Genomic DNA, 17428 nt, shown 5'->3' with positions numbered 1-17428 from the left:
ACTAGCGTTGCAGAGCAATGGCAAGGTGGCGGGCACACAGTGAAGTGCTGCTAGAAGGTAAGAGGGGGCTGGGTGGAGAAGGGGAGCGGGTTGTAGGAAATGACCGCGGGAGGAAAAACAGTTAGTTTCGAAAAAATAACTTGGTTATTTCTCACTCAGTCATTTAGAATTTGAATATATTACAGTAATCTGTTTTCAAACTTCTGCCCAACAAAGGCCGCAGTAAAACCTGTGTCTTCAAAGGGGTGATGGTATTCCAATTTAGTTGTGTAGCAGGACAGGTTTTTGGAGTTGTCTGCAACCTATCCCTTAACTCTGGCTACTGAGCTTATACCTGAACAAGCGCAAGATGGTAATGTGTTCCGAAATCCTTTAGGACTGGATAGTTTGGTGTTTATTCAAGATGTCTTTCATGTGATGTTATGCAGTCCTTCCCCCTAGGTCTGTCATTGTACTTCAATTGTTCACCAATTTCTTGTCTCAGGATGGAATGCATTCACATCTTTCCTTATATGGACTACAGGGTAATTCGAGCATTTGCGTTAGTCGTTGGCCCACCTTTACCTTACTTGTAATTTGCTGCACTGCTTGGGCTCTTTACCTTAACTTCAGAAAGCCCCAGTGGCATTCCTTCCCAGGCACTGGTTTGTTGGGGGTGAATTTGAACATGTGCTCGGGCAGGGCTTTTCTATCGAAGTACTTTTGTCAACATTATTTAGACAGCACAGATTTTCTGCTCCCACAGTAGTATCCCTGTCTTGTGTTTTCTAGGTCCCATAGCTTCCTACATCTTCCTGCTGCCAGATGCCCCGTTGGGCATGTGGTTGCTATGCTGCTGTTGGTCATGATGGATCTTTGTCTTGAACAATGTTGTTGCAGGATATTCTGTTGTAGCCTCAGACAACTTGTTAGAGGGGATACTTTTCAGAAACAGTTGCTACAGTTGGTACAAATGCATCTTTGAAGGGAAGGAGAGAGGTGGTGTTCACCTAAATCTTAGTTTGAGTGGCCTGCTGTCCTTTATAGATTCTAGGGAACGTGCATGTCCAGATTTTAGCGGGTAATAGTGTGGACATGTGGTTCCACTGCTTCTGTGCATGGAGGCACAAACTGTGGTTGGGCTTTTTGAAAAATGTTTTTCGGCCTGCAGCTAATCTCGCTGGGATGGAGAGCATTGTTGCCGCTCCAGAGTACCATCTCCTATGAGTGGGAAGTGTCAAAGTTCTGTATGGAACTCCCCAACCTCCTAATCTTCCCCCATTGGTGTCAACCAGAGGTGAAACTATTTTGGAATGCTACCATCAGGCCAACTAGTGCCTGTGGTGCAGGACTCCTTCTACCAGAGGATTGCTAGCTACCCATCCTTTGTATAGTTTTATCTTTGTGGGTGTCTATTCAGTGGTTGCATGGGCTTCATTGCAGATGTTCATCAAATAACACTGCCTGAATGCCTTATCAGCTGAGGCACTGTGTGCTGTGTTCCTGCGTTTCCTTATTTAGGGAGATGGTTATTTATGCTTCTCCAGATTCTATACTAATTTGGAAGTCTCTAAAATTAGGAATTGGTTGGAGAATTAATCAATTAGTTATAATTTCAAATGGATTGTGTCCTCCAACGTATTCCACATCTTTGACATGTAATGTCCACAGCTGTGTACTTTGGAACCTTTTTCCGCAGAGGGCGTCCTGCGTCAATGGCGTCTGGTTGATGTCCCTCGAAGGTCTCCGTCGAGGGCGACATAAACGGGTATTATAAATAGGACGCATGGTGCCTGTAGCTTCTCAAACGTGTTTGCTTCGGAGACTCGGCGCACCTCATGTATGTCTTCCTGTTCAACCCCTCTGACTCTGCGTTCTGGCTTCAAGACTTGCCTGTACTGCAAGTCGAAAATGTTGATTACTGACCTGCATCACATTTGTTTGTGGTGCTTGGGTGAGTGTCACGACACTGACGACTGTTTCAAATGCCAGTTACGGACTGCTAAGGCCTTGCGGGAGCATAAAGAAAGCTTCAGGTAGGTAGGGGTTCGAAACCCAGTAGGTCTGTACTTCCAAAAAGAAGTCCCCGGTTATGTCCATTGACGATTCAAGGGGTGACTGTCTGCATCGGAAGGAGTCCCGGGGATCTTGGTCCCGGAGTGGTTCCGGCCATTCGTCCTCATCCGTGCAGTCACCGGTTGCCTTCCCTGTCGTCCTAGGAGGATGGCGCCGTGAGGAAAGTGGCTTGTCCAACTAAGCCCTTGACTCCGGAGCAACAGGCTGCCTTTAAGGAGCAGATGTTTGCAATTTTCTAATCGCAAGGCACAGATTCGTCCGCGCCTTCTAACGAAGCTGGCAAGGAACAGTCTCGACCCGTGGCTTGCACCTTCGGGCTCGGGTCCTCAATGCGATCCTAATGGATGGTCGCAAGAGATGTGCTTCCAGGTCTCGGTCCTCGTCCCCAGCGAGATAGCAGAAACCTGCTAAGGACTCTAGGTCTGCTCCGTGTCCGTCGGATACGGACGCCAAAGCTTTGCCTTTGTGGACGCCAAAGCCATCGGCGATCTCAACGCATTCGGGGCATTTTGGCTGTAATTTACTGTTGGAGATCCCTACTGCTGTGGATCATCCAAGGAAGGCTACTTCCAAGTCTAGAGTCTGTGATGGACTCCAGACCCTCTTCTGTCCCAAGGCAGAACTTTTACCTCCCTCTGGATGACCTCTATGACGAAGAGGAGGAGGAGGAGGAGGAGGAGGATAAGGAGAGGTCAGACTTCGATGTTGACCCTGATGGGGCTCCTGTATTTTCTGGAGACAGTCAATTGTAAGAGTTGAGGCAATCTCTTCATAATGCCAATGATTTGGACACTTCTCCATGAGTGGAATTTGGAAGACCTGAGCCTGGGGCTCATGCTGAGTTGTCCTACAGGAGGCTCATGTCTATGGTCAGAGTATCTGGGCTGGTCCAGTCCTCCTGAAGCTTTTGTACAGGATGATCTAACGGACATTTTAGATCAAGGTCCGTCCTCTGACCTGGTGTTACCTTTTCATCTTACATTGCAGAAAAGGGAGGTGGCTGCTTGGCACTCACCGGAATCTCTTGCTGCTGTTAACTTGTTAACCAAAAATACTGCCCTTCCGGTAGCGACCCCAGCTACCTTTCTTCTTACCCCACTCCTGGGAGTTTGGTGGTTGAGGCAGCTCCGGCCTGCCTCCAGGCAGGCAGTGTACCCTACCATCCCTCCTGGTAGGGATGACAAACGCTTCAACGGTTGGGCACGCAAGGTGTCTTCTGCAGGGGAGTATGGTGCTTAAATCGGCCTACTCCACTTGTGCCTTGGCAAGATTTTCACTCTTTTGGAACTGTTTCTCTTACAGCTGAGCATATTCCTGCTCCGGATGTGCAAGCCTATCTTTTGAACATGCCCTTTGATGGCGACCATTTGACGAGAGCTTTGAGAGGTTGCAGACCTCAAAAGCTGCGGCAAAATCTTTAGGTGAAGCTGTGCGTAAACTGCTGCCTTTTCGTCCTAGGGGACAGCAGTGGAGGGGAGGCTCTTTTCGTTACTATTCCTCCTTTGGTAGGACGAGAGGAGCCGCCAGTCAAAGGGGTCAGTGAAAAAGTACCTGTAGTGGTCGGGGAAATGGTGGCCCCAAAGCCACTCAGGCAGCTGCCTCTTTGCCTTCAGGCGCTGCCGCAGCTGCTCAACAGTCATGAGGCCATGTCCCATGGTTTGCTGTTTGGGGGCAAACTTTCTCAGCATCTCGCAGAATGGCGAGCCATTACTTTGGCTGCGTGGCTTCTGGATACGATAGCCCACGGCTGTCTTCCCTAAAGCAGCCTCACGACAATCCACCGGGGACTCTTTGAAGCTTCCGGTTGCGCTTCTTGTGCAGGAAATCTTGGCCCTGCTAGAGAAAGGCACTAGAGAACGAGTGCCTGTAGCGGAGAGGAACACGGGATGGTATTCCTCATATTTTCTGATCCCAAAGAAAGACTGGATTGAGACCTATCCTGGACCTATGTTGGTTGAACAAGCTTCTCAGGAAGGACAAGTTGAAGTTGTTACTTTCTGAAGTCTTTCAGGCCCTTCAACTTGTTGGTGTCTCTGGACCTACAGGATGCTTACTTTCATGTGCCAATTCATCCCAAGCACCTGAGGTTCGCAGCTGGCGACTCGCAGTTTCGGGTCCTGCTGTTCGGATTGACCTCCGCCCGAGGCTCTTCACCAAGCTCATGGTGGTGGCAGCGTACCTCGGGCAAGGGGGGCGGGGGGTGCGGAGGATTGGGGGGAATTCACATCTACCCCCTACCTGGATGATTGGCTGATCAGGGCGCGCTCTCCTAAGCAAGCTTTGAATCACTGCAGTCCCACCTGCCGCTCCCTCCACGGGCTGGGTTTCTCCATCAATTTCAAGAAGTCACATCTGACACCTTCCCAACAGCTCCAGTACATCGGGGCTGTGTTGGACACATCCTTTGAAGTGCTCGCCTCCCAAGGTAAGGGCTCATCACATTGTGAAGATGTGGACAAGTTTCAACATGCCCTTAGTCTCCTGGCGTTCGAATTCTGAAGGTTGCTCGGCCTCATGGCATCCTGCATTTTTCTGATTCCATAGACCAGGCTGAGATCCCTGCAATGGGTCCTCAAGATGCAGTGGTCGCAGTTCTTAGGCAAGATGTCTGATCTTGTTCAGATTCCCCACTCGGTCACCAAGGATCTTCTGTGGTGGGCCAACGAAGGGAACCTGATGAAGGGGGAGTCGTTTTGGCAACCATGGCCAGAGGTAACTGTAGTGACCGATGCTTCCTTCATGGGATGGGGCGCTCATGCCGACGACTTGACTGCCAGCGGTCGTTGGTGTCCGGAGTCCAAACTCCACATCAACCTATTAGAGCTGAGGGCCATCAGGCTAGCCCTGAAGGCTTTTCTGCAATTGGTGCAGGGGAAGAGTGTCCTGATCATGACGGACAGCACAGTGGCCATGCATTACCTCAACAAAAAAACAGGGTTGTGGGGGGTAGGGAGTCACGCTCATTGTGCAGAGGCAATGCAGCTCTGGTTCTGGGCAATCCACCAGGGCATTTCGCTCTCAGCGGTTCATCTGGCCAGAGATTAAAATGCAGCGACGGACGTTCTGAGCAAGCAGAGCACAATCTCTTGAGTGGGAGTTGGCTGAGGATGTCCTTCTGGAGATGATTGCCCTTTGGGGAACCCAACAAGTGGATCTGGGAGGAGCCTTAGGCGACACATTCATAGAGGAATAATCATTCCCACTGCTGTACGCGTTTCCTCCAGTCCCTGTCATTCCTCAAGTGTTACGTAGGTTTGGATCCCACATGATCCTCATTGTTCCAGATTGGGCCAGGAGAGCGTGGTACACGGACCTTCTAGGAATGTACCTCCACGCAGTCTTCCTTACTGAGAGGATCTGCTCTCGTGGGGGAGGAGGGGTCAGGTTCTACATCCAGAGGTCAGGACTCTCAACCTTAACGCTTCGTATCTGAAAGGTTGAGGTATGAGGATTGGGACCTCCCGGATAATGTGATGGAGGTGTTGCTTTCGATCAGAAGGCCAGCAACAAAATCTGTGTACCGTTGCTGTTAGTTTTGCGACTGGTGCAGAGGACAAAATGTTGATCCTTTTCGGTGTTCTATTCCTATGGTTTTGTCTTTCTTACTTTCTTTGGCCCACCGGTCCCTTCAAGTTGGTACCATTAAAGGTTACCTGGTAGCGTTGTCTATATTTAAGCGCTCGTCTGAAGAACTTTTACTTTAAGATTCCTTTGATCTCCCAATTTCTTAAAGGACTAATGTGCTCCTGCTGTCCCCTTTCCAGGTGTCGGTTTGGGATTTGAATTTGGTTTTGAAATTTCTAATGGGTGCTCCATTTGAACCTTTGCACTCTTGTCCTTTGAGTTTCTTTCAAGACAGTGGGTTGCGGTTACTTCTGCTCGTAGAGTGAGTGAATTGCAGGAATTTTTGTTTAAGCCACCCTTTACTGTGTTCCACAAGGACAGGATTGTACTTTGTATATGTCCTTCCTTTCTACCTAAGGTATCTGAATTTCATTTGAGCCAGAAGGTGATTTTCTTCTTTCTATCCTCCTCATCCTGGTAAGGAAGAGGAACGGCTCCATAGATTGGACCCTTGGAGAGCTCTGAGCTTCTATATTTCTAGGAGTCGGAGTGGATGATCAACTCTGTAGGGTATGCTGGTCATCGATTGTGCCAGGCTGTGTCAAAACAGACCTTGTCCAGGTGGATTTTCCGCACCATTTCTGAATGTTACCGTTTGGTGGGCAAGGACCTTCAGGAAGGGTTGGAAGCTCATTCCAATAGGGTTGTGGCTACATCCACAGCCCTACAAAGGATAGTTCCTATAAGGAACATTTGTGATGCAGCCACATGGGCTTCAAATGACACCTTTGTAAAACATTACTCCCTGGACACGCTCCATGGTCCAGATATGGCCTTTGGAAAGGCGGTTCTTTATTCTGCCATCTGATTGGGTACTCAATTCTTTTTCCTACTCAATTTTCTGGTACTGCTTTGGGAGTCTGTCAAAGATGTGGAATATGTTGGAGGACACAATCCATTCGAAGAACAAGTTAGTTACCAACTGGTAACGTTCTTTCGATTGGATGCTTCTTCAACGTATTCTACATCACCCTCCCAGCCTGCCGCTGTGGAGAATTTCCTATGATATTGCAACATATGTTTCCGTAAGGCTATGTGCAGTAAAGCAGACATTGGATATGTGCATGTCACACGTTATGGAGGAAAAAACATAAACTGAGGTTACGGGTGCTGCGCGACCTACTTATAACATGTGGTGACGTCGCCCTCGACGGAGGCCTTTGAGGGACATTGACCCGACTCCATCGATGCAGGACGCCCTCTGCCGAAAATGTTTCCGAAGTACAGAGCTGTGGACATTACATGTCAAAGATGTGGAATACATTGGAGGAACATCCAATTGAAAGAACGTTACCAGTTGGAGTAACTTGTACAGAAGGTGTTTCTGATGGATCAGTCTTTCCTCCAGATTCCTCATAGCTCTTTCAGCCTATCCCACATTATGAAATGATAGTAACTTCTGGTAGTTCTGTGGTTTTCTAGCCTCTTGAGTGGGGTTGGGGGTGTGTGTGTGTGTGTAACTGGACAGAACGGAGGCCATGTAGTACTTCAGGGATATATATATTTCTGAGGCTTGTGGAATCTGCTTAGATCACATGCTGTGCATAGGCTGACATCTAGTGGAAGCTGCGGAGTATTACAGTTTGTTTTTTGAAACTCAAAAATGGACGTCGACACAGGGCGTGCCAGTAATACTATCCCTAGTGTGACGTCCACTGTACCCAAGATCCCTCACACGTCTAGGATCCTCAGATTGTTTTTTTCCGCCATACTGGTTGGAAGCATTTTGCGGAGTCCCCTGGCCTTAGCCATACTTTTGCTAAAAAATTAAAAATAATAATCTATTGACATCCTTCCCCCACCCCAATGTTGAACTTCGACGCCGGCTGGAGAAGAAATTGACCGTCGGCTGCTGCACGACGGATTTGGGCCTCGGAAGGCCGCTGGCCTCGGAAGGCCGCTGGCCTTGGCCCTGCAAGTAGGGAGAGTGGGGGGTGGTACATACTCTACACTCTTGGTATATAGGTACACCTTATACATTTCCTACACCTAACAGCCCGCTGCCTCAAGGTGCGTATGGAGGGTACCCCTTTTCAATTCTGCCCCAAGTGCAATCGCAAATACCCTTGGGTCGACAGGCACGCCACGTGCAATCTCTGCTTGCCGAGGGACCACCCCGAAGCGAACTGCAGAGCGTGTAGTAGGTTAAAACCTAAGACACTTGAGGACCGTTCGACGAAGCGTTGGGCCCACCACGCCAGGCAGGCGCCATGGCAGCAGAGGTTGCCTTCAGCAACGGCAGCGACGCTGTACTTTCGGACGGCGAGGGCATTACGGCGTCAAAAGACAGCCGAGCGCAGGTCCCCGACCTCGGAAGGTCGTCCGGCAGGGCGGCTATGGGGAAGACCCCCGGCGACACAAGCGCTTCACATACTACACATACTACACACACTAAACACACTAAGTCCAACCGAGACTCGACAACATCGAGTTCTCGGAAAGAGGCACAAACAGAACGGTCCGATTCGGTGTCCTCTGGGCGCTCTCGATCAAGATCGCCGCATGACTCCAGGCAATCATCCACTCTTGCCAAGAGTGCCTCGCTCCCTAGGCTAACCGAAGTTCGATCGTCGGAAGACGAAGACTACTTCCACCCCCAGGCTGCGCTCCAGGAGTCGGAGCCCGCAATTAAAGCCAGCGAGGGCCCCACGCTCGAAGGACAGGGACACCATCCTCGACGCCAGGCGTCGAAAACCTCTAGCCACTAAAGGACAGGGAAAACATTTTTCCACGCACGGGGAGGGGGGAAAACAGCAGAAGAAACAACCTTTGCACTCTTCCACACCTGTGAAACACACCTCTCCCCCTAAACAGACAGACAAAACCAGGTCTGCTGATATGTCTACCACCAGCAAAGCTACTCAGGTTAAATCCCATAGACTTTCTGAGAGTCATTCCCAGTTCCAAAAAATGGTCCAGTTAAGACATAGATAGGGTCATGTCAAGAATGTCTTTTTTGGCTGATTTTTATGATAAAAATCCAGGACATTGCCTCTCGTATGATCCACAAGGGGTGACTCCCTCAGGCTCTACTGATCCTATCCCCCCAGAGTAAAAAGCCCCGGTTTGAAACTCTGATGAGGTCAGAACCCTTCGAGGTTCAACCATACGCAAGACCATACTCACTGTATCAAGGAGAGGCTTCCTTTGGTGAGGACTAAGAATTTGGTCTGGTAGAAGAGCAAATCGGGACTGGCTACTATGGAGATGAGGACCAGGAGGAAGAAGAGGATGACCCGGAAACATAGAGTAGATTCCCCGGTAGAGAACGAAACCCCGGTTACCGACTCCCCGGTCGATAACCAACCCCTCCTAAACTAGGTTCTCGCACGTGCAGCAGAACATTTCCACATTGACACCCACGGTGTCCAGGAGGAGAGGGACTTCGCAGAAGAGTTAGTGGGAGAAAGGAGGCCTGTTGCCCAGACCATCCCTATCCTAAAGTCCATTCAGCGGAGAATAGATCCGTCCCTGGTGAACCCGAACCTCACCAGAGCAGTCAATCCCAGGGTTGAAAAACTTTTCAGGGCGGCCCAGTCTGACCCTCTCTATATAAGAGGACATCTGAAGCCAGACTCCCTAGTTGTCACCAACACTTGTAAGAGGGCTGGAACACCCTTGTCATCGTCCGAAGCTCCTCCCGACAAGGAGAGCAAAAAACTACGGTTTCGGCAGGAAAGTAGCCTCAACGTCCGCCTATCAAGCAAGGATTGCAAACTCCACCACCCTGTTGGCCAGCTACAACTGCCATCAGTGGGAAGACGTCGCGGCACTCATAGCCTCTGCTCCTGAACCTTTAAAGGGCGGCCAGTTAGCTCGGATTTCCGCAGAGGGTAGAGCCGTGTCTGGTTGCATTTTGAAAGCAACCTTCGACGCTGCGGACAACGCAGGCAGATTGATAGCAGAAGGCACTGTTATCAAAAGACATGCGTGGTTAAGGCAGTCTGGTTTTAAGGCAGAAACCCAGGCATTGTTGGACAAACCGGTGGAAACCGATCTGTTGTTTGGCAAGGCGGTCGAAGACGCACTGATGAATGCCAAGGACGAATACGAAACACTCAAGTCCCTTGGCCAGTTAACCAATAAACCCCCTAACCAGAGAGGGAATAGTAATTTTCGTCACCCACGCGGCCAAAATTCCCAGAGAGGATCTAACTATTCCCAGGGGCAGGGTACACAGTGGAACAACAACCAACAGTCTAACCAGGGTTACGGCAGGGGTAATAGGAGAGGTTGTGGTAAAGGCAGAGGCAGCCCCAGCAAGGGAGGTGGCACGCCTCCACCAAAGCAGTGACGCTCAGTTCAGGGTCCCTTCTCACGCAACCCCAGTAGGGGGACGCATTTCCAACTTCACCCAGGCTTGGGAAGGGATCACATCAGACAGATGGGTGCTGTCAACAGTATCCACAGGATATTGTATAGAGCTACTGCAGCGTCCCTGGAACCATCCTCCACGACAAAGAGTACACTCTTTACAACATCAGAAGATTCTCCTCGAGGAGATTGCCATTCTGCTAGAAAAGGACGCGATAGAACTCGTCCCGGGACACCAGGTAAACAAGGGTATTTATTCAACTTACTTCCTTTTGCCAAAGAAAGATTTGGCAATGCACCCAGTATTGGACTTACGGCCTGCCAACAAGTATGTCAAGCCCCAAAAGTTTCGTATGACCACGCTACAAGAGGTAATCCCCCTCCTAAAAAAGGGGATTACATGGCAACCTTGGATATGAAAGATGCTTATTTTCATATTTCCATGTTCCCAGCGCACAGAAAGTATTTGCGCTTCAAGGTGGACAGTCGACACTACCAATTCAAGGTACTGCCCTTCGGGATAGCTTCGGCACCAAGGGTATTCACCAAGGTACTGGAGGTGGCGGCTGCACACCTACGCAGGGAGGCAATCCCAGTGTACCCTTATCTGGACGACTGGCTCATAACGGGGGAAACCCCAGGAATTTGCAGGATAAACATTCAAAGGACTATCGACCTCCTCCGTGAGTTAGGCTTCTCAATCAACGAGAAAAAGTCAAGCCTGGTGCCAAGCACCTCCAAACAATTCCTAGGAGCAATCCTAGATACTCAAGAGGGGTTGACCTTCCCTTCAGAAGAAAGAATTCGGAATATACTACTGCAAATTCCGCATTATCAGTCCGGTCAACAAATAACGGTACGCAAAGCAATGCATTTACTGGGCATGATGGCGTCATGTATTTACCTGGTCGCCTGCGCATGCATCCCATGCAGGAATGGTTGGCAAAACAGTGGTCTCAGGCAAGTGGTCAGTGGGACGATCTAGTGGTTGTTTCGTCAACACTGTAACAAAGCCTTCACTGGTGGACAAGAGAGAATCTCGCACAGGGGAAACCCTTTTAAGATCCCGAAGTAGAGGCAGTAGTCACTACAGATGCATGTCTGACGGGGTGGGGAGCTCACCATCTCCACCACACAGCTCAGGGTCTCTGGTCTCACTCAGTGGCCAAGAACCACATCAACCTGCTAGATCTTCTGGCAGTATTCAGAGCGCTTCAGGCGTTCGAGCCCCGCCTACTAAACCTGTCAGTGCAAATCTGGACGGACAGCACAACAGCCATGTTCCACCTGAACAAGCAAGGAGGGACTCGCTCGCCAAATCTGTCCAAGGCTGCCCAGAAAATCTGGATATGGGCACACAGACGGAACATCTTCCTGTCATCACAACATGTTCCAGGGGAGCTCAATTCCCTAGCGGACGCTCTGAGCAGAGACTTCCTCCGAGAGGAACACGAATGGGTTCTACACGGAGAGGTCGTAGAAGATATCTTCTCTCAGTGGGGTTTCCCCACTATAGACTTATTTGCCACAAGCGAAAACAGACAATGCCCAGGATTTGCATCCAGGTTCCCCCAACCAGACTCCCAGGGGAACGCCCTGTGGATGAACTGGTCAGGGATGTTTGCGTACGCTTTTCCACCAACTCCTCATCAGGAAAGTGGTGAACAAGATGAACAGAGAGTCGATGACGCTCGTCCTAGTTGCTCCCATGTGGGCAAGACAACCGTGGTTCCCACACCTACGCAGGATGGCGGTGTGCGAGCCCATCAAACTTCCAGCCTGGTACAACCTACTGTCCCAGCACCAAGGTCAAACAGTGCACCAGCAACCCAACTCAATGAACCTGGCAGCATGGCTCCTGAGGTCATAGAGTTTGGTCTCAATTTGCCACAGAGGTGTATGGACATCCTAAAGGAATCTAGGAAACCAAACACAAGGCACTGTTACTTTGACAAGTGGAAGAGGTTTGTTATCTGGTGCCAGAGTAGACAAATCAACCCGGTTGATTGCACGCCTTCCACTATTGTTACTTACATGCTCCACCTGCTAGATGCAGGATTGGTTTTTAACTCGCTGAAAGTACACCTGGCAGCCCTGTCGGCTTACACCACTTCCCATAGCAAGGTTTCGTGGTGGAAAGTACCAGTAGTTCAAGCCTTCATGGAAGGAGTGAAGAGACTTAACCCTCCTATTTCGAACCCACCACCAGGGTGGGACCTTAATGTGGTGCTAGCCAAGCTCATGGGCCCCCCTTTGGAACCCATGCATAAAAGCAGTCTCAAACAGCTGACGTATAAAACGGCCTTCTTAGTAGCTATTACTTCTATAAGAAGGGTCAGTGAAATTCAGGCTCTGTCAGTGCAGGATCCCTTCTTTACTGTCCATAAAGACAAACTGGTTTTACGCACACCCTAGGTTCTCACCTAAGTTTATATCTAAATTCCATGTAAACCAGTCCATCGAGCTTCCGGCTTTCTTCCAGGACCCACAAAGCTCGGCTGAGGTGAAACTACACACCCTAGATGTGCGTAGGGTGGTCCTCTACTATGTAAATAAAACCAGACCGCTAAGAAAAACAGATCAACTGTTTGTCTCCGTAGCTACAGGCAGAGAGGGGGATTGCGTCTCTAAAGGTGCCATCTCGAAGTGGATTATTAACTGTATCCAGCTGTGTTACTCACTCTCTGAAAGAACTCTGCCTTTCACGCCAAGAGCCCACTCTACTAGAGGCATTGGGGCCACCCTGGCTTTCATTGCAAATGTACCCCTTGACACCATTTGCAAAGCAGCTACTTGGAGCTCTATTCACACTTTTACTCAGCATTACTGCATTGACACCCATTCCAAGGCAGATACACAAGTGGGACAAGCGGTTCTAAGACACTTATTTGCTCATGACCCTTCTCACATCCCACCTCCTTCTTCAGGTACTGCTCGCTAATCTATACACAGCATGTGATCTAAGCAGATTCCACAAGCCTCAGAAGGGATACATTACTCACCGTAATCGTATTTCTGATGCTTGTATCTGCGTAGATTCACATGCGACCCACCCTTCCTCCCCTCTGAGAGAAGGTGCATGATTGCTTGTAGTCTTACCTTTCTGTCTATCTGCTTGGATTATCTGTACTCGCGCTACTCCTCATGCTACCTCATGTCAGAAAAAATACAATCTGAGGATCCTAGACGCGTGAGGGATCTTGGGTACAGTGGACGTCACACTAGGGATAGTATCACTGGCACGCCCTGTGTCGACGCCCATTTTCGAGTTTCGAAAAACAAACTAATACTCCGCAGCTCCCACTAGATGTCGGCCTATGCACAGCATGTGAATCTAAGCAGATACAAGCATCAGAAATACGATTACGGTGAGTAATGTATCCTATATATATATATATATATTCCAGCCATGGACACTGGTGATGCTGAACTAGTGTGTGCCCTTTGGTGGCTGAAAGTTTTTGAAGTAGCACTTGGGTATGAAGGATATTTCTATGTGTTGCAAGTACTCGTATAGAGTGCCCTTCTGCCACGTTTGGTGGACTTGCTGTGTGTGGCTATAACAAGTTTGGGGGTGCCGGGTAGCACCGTTGCAGAGGTAATTCAAAAACTTAGGTTCATGGACGCAGGTCAGAACTACCTGGCTCTCCTTTGTGCCAGTTTGCTCTCTAAGCATTTGGCAGAGAAACCACAGTTATCCATAGGGGAAAAACCCCAGATCTGTTAGACTAAAGCATGGTAAAAGAAAAAAGCACTTTTGGATCTAGTTAGCTGCTGATGTGGTCGTTTGATGAAGCTAAAGAGGAGAGTTTAGTCATGTCTCAGTGTTAATGTGCAACTGGCCACTTGCAGACGTCTCACTCCACGACTCGTAGTTCCACTATTCATCTGTTTTCATTCTAATAGATGTGTACCCCCAATTTCAACAAAGAAAGCAGATGAGGAAAAGGGGGGCTGTCTAACTAAACATGACTAAAGGCTACATTTCAGGGGATTGTGTCCTGACGTATTCCACATCTGTGACAGTAATTGCCACAGCTGTGCTGCTTTGGAAAATTTTCTGCGTTGATACGCCCTTTCAAGGATGATTTGTGATGGCAGACGTCACCAGATGTTATATGTAGGATGCATGACGCCCGTAGCCTCAATTCTGTTTTTTCCACGAATGCGTTTGCTTCGGAATATAGGTGCGCCTCAGTTCTTCTACCTGTGAATCGGTTCTTCGTTCTTGGTATTGTTTTTCGAATTATGTCTTCTACCCCGAGGTCGGCCTTCAAGAAGTGCTGCGGCTGTGGTTACAAGATGTCGCTTACGGACCCGCATGATGTCTGCCTGTGGTGCCTCGGCGAGGACCACGCTACCGATGACTGTGACGAATGCCAGTCTTTAACGTCGAAGGCCTTGCAGGAGCGAAAGAAGCTTTCTGTAGGTAGGGTTTCCAAACCCCGTAAATCGAGGGCTTTTGACAGACAATTTTGAGGGGTGACTCTCCGCGTCGGCGTAAGTCCATGGGGGGGGTCTCGGTCCTGGAGTGGTTTCCGACATTCCTCTGCCTCTTCTAGGCACTCGTGGAAGCACTGTCACCAGTTGCCTTCCTCGTCCGAGTACTCCGCCAGACGGCGGGTAGCTTGTCCCAACAGGCATTCATCTCCGGCAGAATGGGATGCATTTCATAAGGAGATGGCGATTTTCGAATCCCAGGGCTCTGATCCGTCCGCGCCTTCGAGAGAAGCCGGCAAGGAACGCGCTAGGGCAACCGCTCGCATTCCTCTCTCGAGGCTCCGTCTCTGAGGAAGTCATCGGCCCCGAGGCCGTCGAAGGACACACTTGGGGCTCTGGTCTCAAAGCCGTTGTTGCCTATTTGAGGTGGCTTTATCGGAGGTGCCCCGGAGACCGGTGGAAACCCAGAGGAAGGCCCGGAGTAAGTTAGTGAGACCTGTGTTTGAGCCTTTTTCTGTACCCTCATCCAGGGATTTCCTCCAGCCTTTGGATTACATCTGAGGTGGATGAAGTGTCAGATGTAGAAGGGTTTGTGCCTCCTGAGGTTCCTGATGACCTGTTGTCTGGTCATAGCCAATTGGAAGACCTTCGTCAATCTTCACATGATGAAAGTGGTCTTGATACCTCCCCAGAGGTTGAGTTTGGCAGGTCTGAGCCTGGTACACATGCTGACTCCTCGTACAGGCACCTTTTGTCGAGGGTGACTGAGTATCTAGGGTGGTCGGCTCCACCTGTGGATTTTCTGCAGGATGACCTGACAGACATTCTTGACCAAGGTCCACCCACTGAGCCGGTGTTGCCATTTCATATGGCCTTACAAAGAAGGGTGGCGGTTTGGACTGCTCCGGAAAGTCTCCTGGCAGTGAACAAGTCTTTGCCGAAAAATACCATCCAGCCAGTGGTGACCCCTGCTACTTGTCTACGCACCCTACTCCGGAGAGTTTGGTGGTGCAGGTGGCTACGGCCCCAGCAAAGTAGGCGGCGTGCCCTACAATCCCTCCTGATGGGGACGACAAATGCTTTGACGGCTGGGCGAAGAAAGTATTTTCTTCTGGGGTTATGGCTTTAAAGGCAGCCAACTCAGTTTGTGCCCTTGCAAGAGTCACGCACACTCTGTGGAATTGTTGTTGGCGGCTGAACATATTCCCGAAGGGGATTTCTTGCCCTCTTTCATGATGGCAAGGATGCCGTGTGAGTCCGTTCAGTTGGGTCTGGACGTGGCAGACTGTGTCAGCCGATCCATGGCGGCAAGCACTGTGATGCACAGGTATGTGTGGTTACGGAAGTCGGGGTTTGCTCCTGATGTACAGTCCATGCTTCTCAACATGGCCTTTGATGGTGACCATCTTTTTAGCAGCAAGGCTGACGAGAGCCTTCAGAGGTTGCAGACCTCCAAAGTTGCAGCAAGGTTGTTGAGCACTGCAGTCAACCTCTGCCTTTTCGTCCTAGTGGACTGCAATGGAAGGGGGGGGGGGTGCTCCTGTCAGGAGTAAGGGCAGGCACAGACCTAGAAAAGGGTTATAACGGTGCAAACTTACCAAAACTAAAATTCCCAGCAGTACATGGGAATTGGAGTAGTCCATTGCCGTGCGCGTGTCTGGCCAGCTGATATTGATTGGCAACGGTTTGTGAAGAGGCCTGAGGCGCACGGCAGGTGTGGCTTATTTTGTATTCCGGAAGGTGCTGTGTCGGAGGGAGAAAGAAGTCGCCGCCCAATGATGAACGCTGCAAGGATTTGGAGGCGGCGGGCGTGATCAGCAGCGGGCAATTCAGCGGATGTTACGAGCAACATCATTTACGTCCGGGAAGGATCAGGAGCTTCCCAGACCAAAGATAAGTGCTGGCAAGGGCTCTGAGGGAGCGTTTCTTAATGGCAAAAAACAAAACACATTATTCACAGGCATTGTTCTGAAAGTGCTACGAACACTGTATGGTTTATGTGCAAAAACTGGTTCAGTTTATGGTTTGAATGAATATGCAGTGGCCAGGCTCTCCACGTGCGGATAACGGGGGAGGGGCAGGTTGGGGTACCTTCACGTGTGAATTATGCACAGAGCAAATGTGTGGTTCACAGTTTATTCTAAGTTTGTTCTTTGTTTGTCAGTACTGCTTATGCCAGCCTAGGGGGCCATGAGTCATGTCCTTCATAGTGGGAGCAATCCCCAGTCTGTTCGTTTTTGCCTGCTTGCTACGTATATGTTTTGTAAGAGAGAATGAAATGGGTACATGTATCAAGGTGTCCCAACAAGTCATGTTGTGCAAATTACAAGTAGTGCTAAGTAGCAGGTTATGCACGTAACAAGGCATAGAGATATAGACTGTTATAAAGAACACACACAGTTGTTAGTGTTATTAGGAGGTGTTTGGTATAGTCAGTGTAGGGATTTTTCCCCTGCTGCTTCCCCAGTCTTATCCAAACTAGGTTTCCCCTTACCCTCTATCTGATGTTACTAAACTCCCTTACCCTGTCCACAACCTCTCCCTAACCCTCTTCCCACCCCCCACTGGCTGCCACGTGGTGTCCTCTCTATTCTATATCGGGTACCTGTGCCAACCACGGTGGGAGGGTCGACTTCATTTGGCTTCTGTGGTTCGGGGGAGAGTGTCAGCATCTCTTCCCCATTATTGTGTATATCCTTGACAGCTCCTTTCGATATTACTCTTCCTTTGGTAGATCGAGGGGAGCTGCCCGATGGTTTTCATCAAGATAATGGTGGTGGCAGCAGCGTATCTCAGGAAAGGGGATTCACGTCTGCCCCAACCTGGACGATTGATTGATCAGGGGGTGCTCTCCCGAGCAAGTCCTTGATCATATCGATCACCTGCCACTCCCTTCACAGGCTGGTGCTACTCCCTCAACTTAAAGAAGTCCCACTTGACACCTACACAGCGGCTCCAGTACATCGGAGCAGTGCTCGACACATCCCTGGGGCTG

The sequence above is a fragment of the Ambystoma mexicanum genome, chromosome 2p, assembly GCF_040938575.1.
Source record: "Ambystoma mexicanum isolate Mex_15411 chromosome 2p, UKY_AmexF1_1, whole genome shotgun sequence".
Classification (NCBI taxonomy): domain Eukaryota; kingdom Metazoa; phylum Chordata; class Amphibia; order Caudata; family Ambystomatidae; genus Ambystoma; species Ambystoma mexicanum.
The sequence above is the reverse complement of the archived record's forward strand: the minus strand, read 5'-3'. Positions refer to the sequence as shown.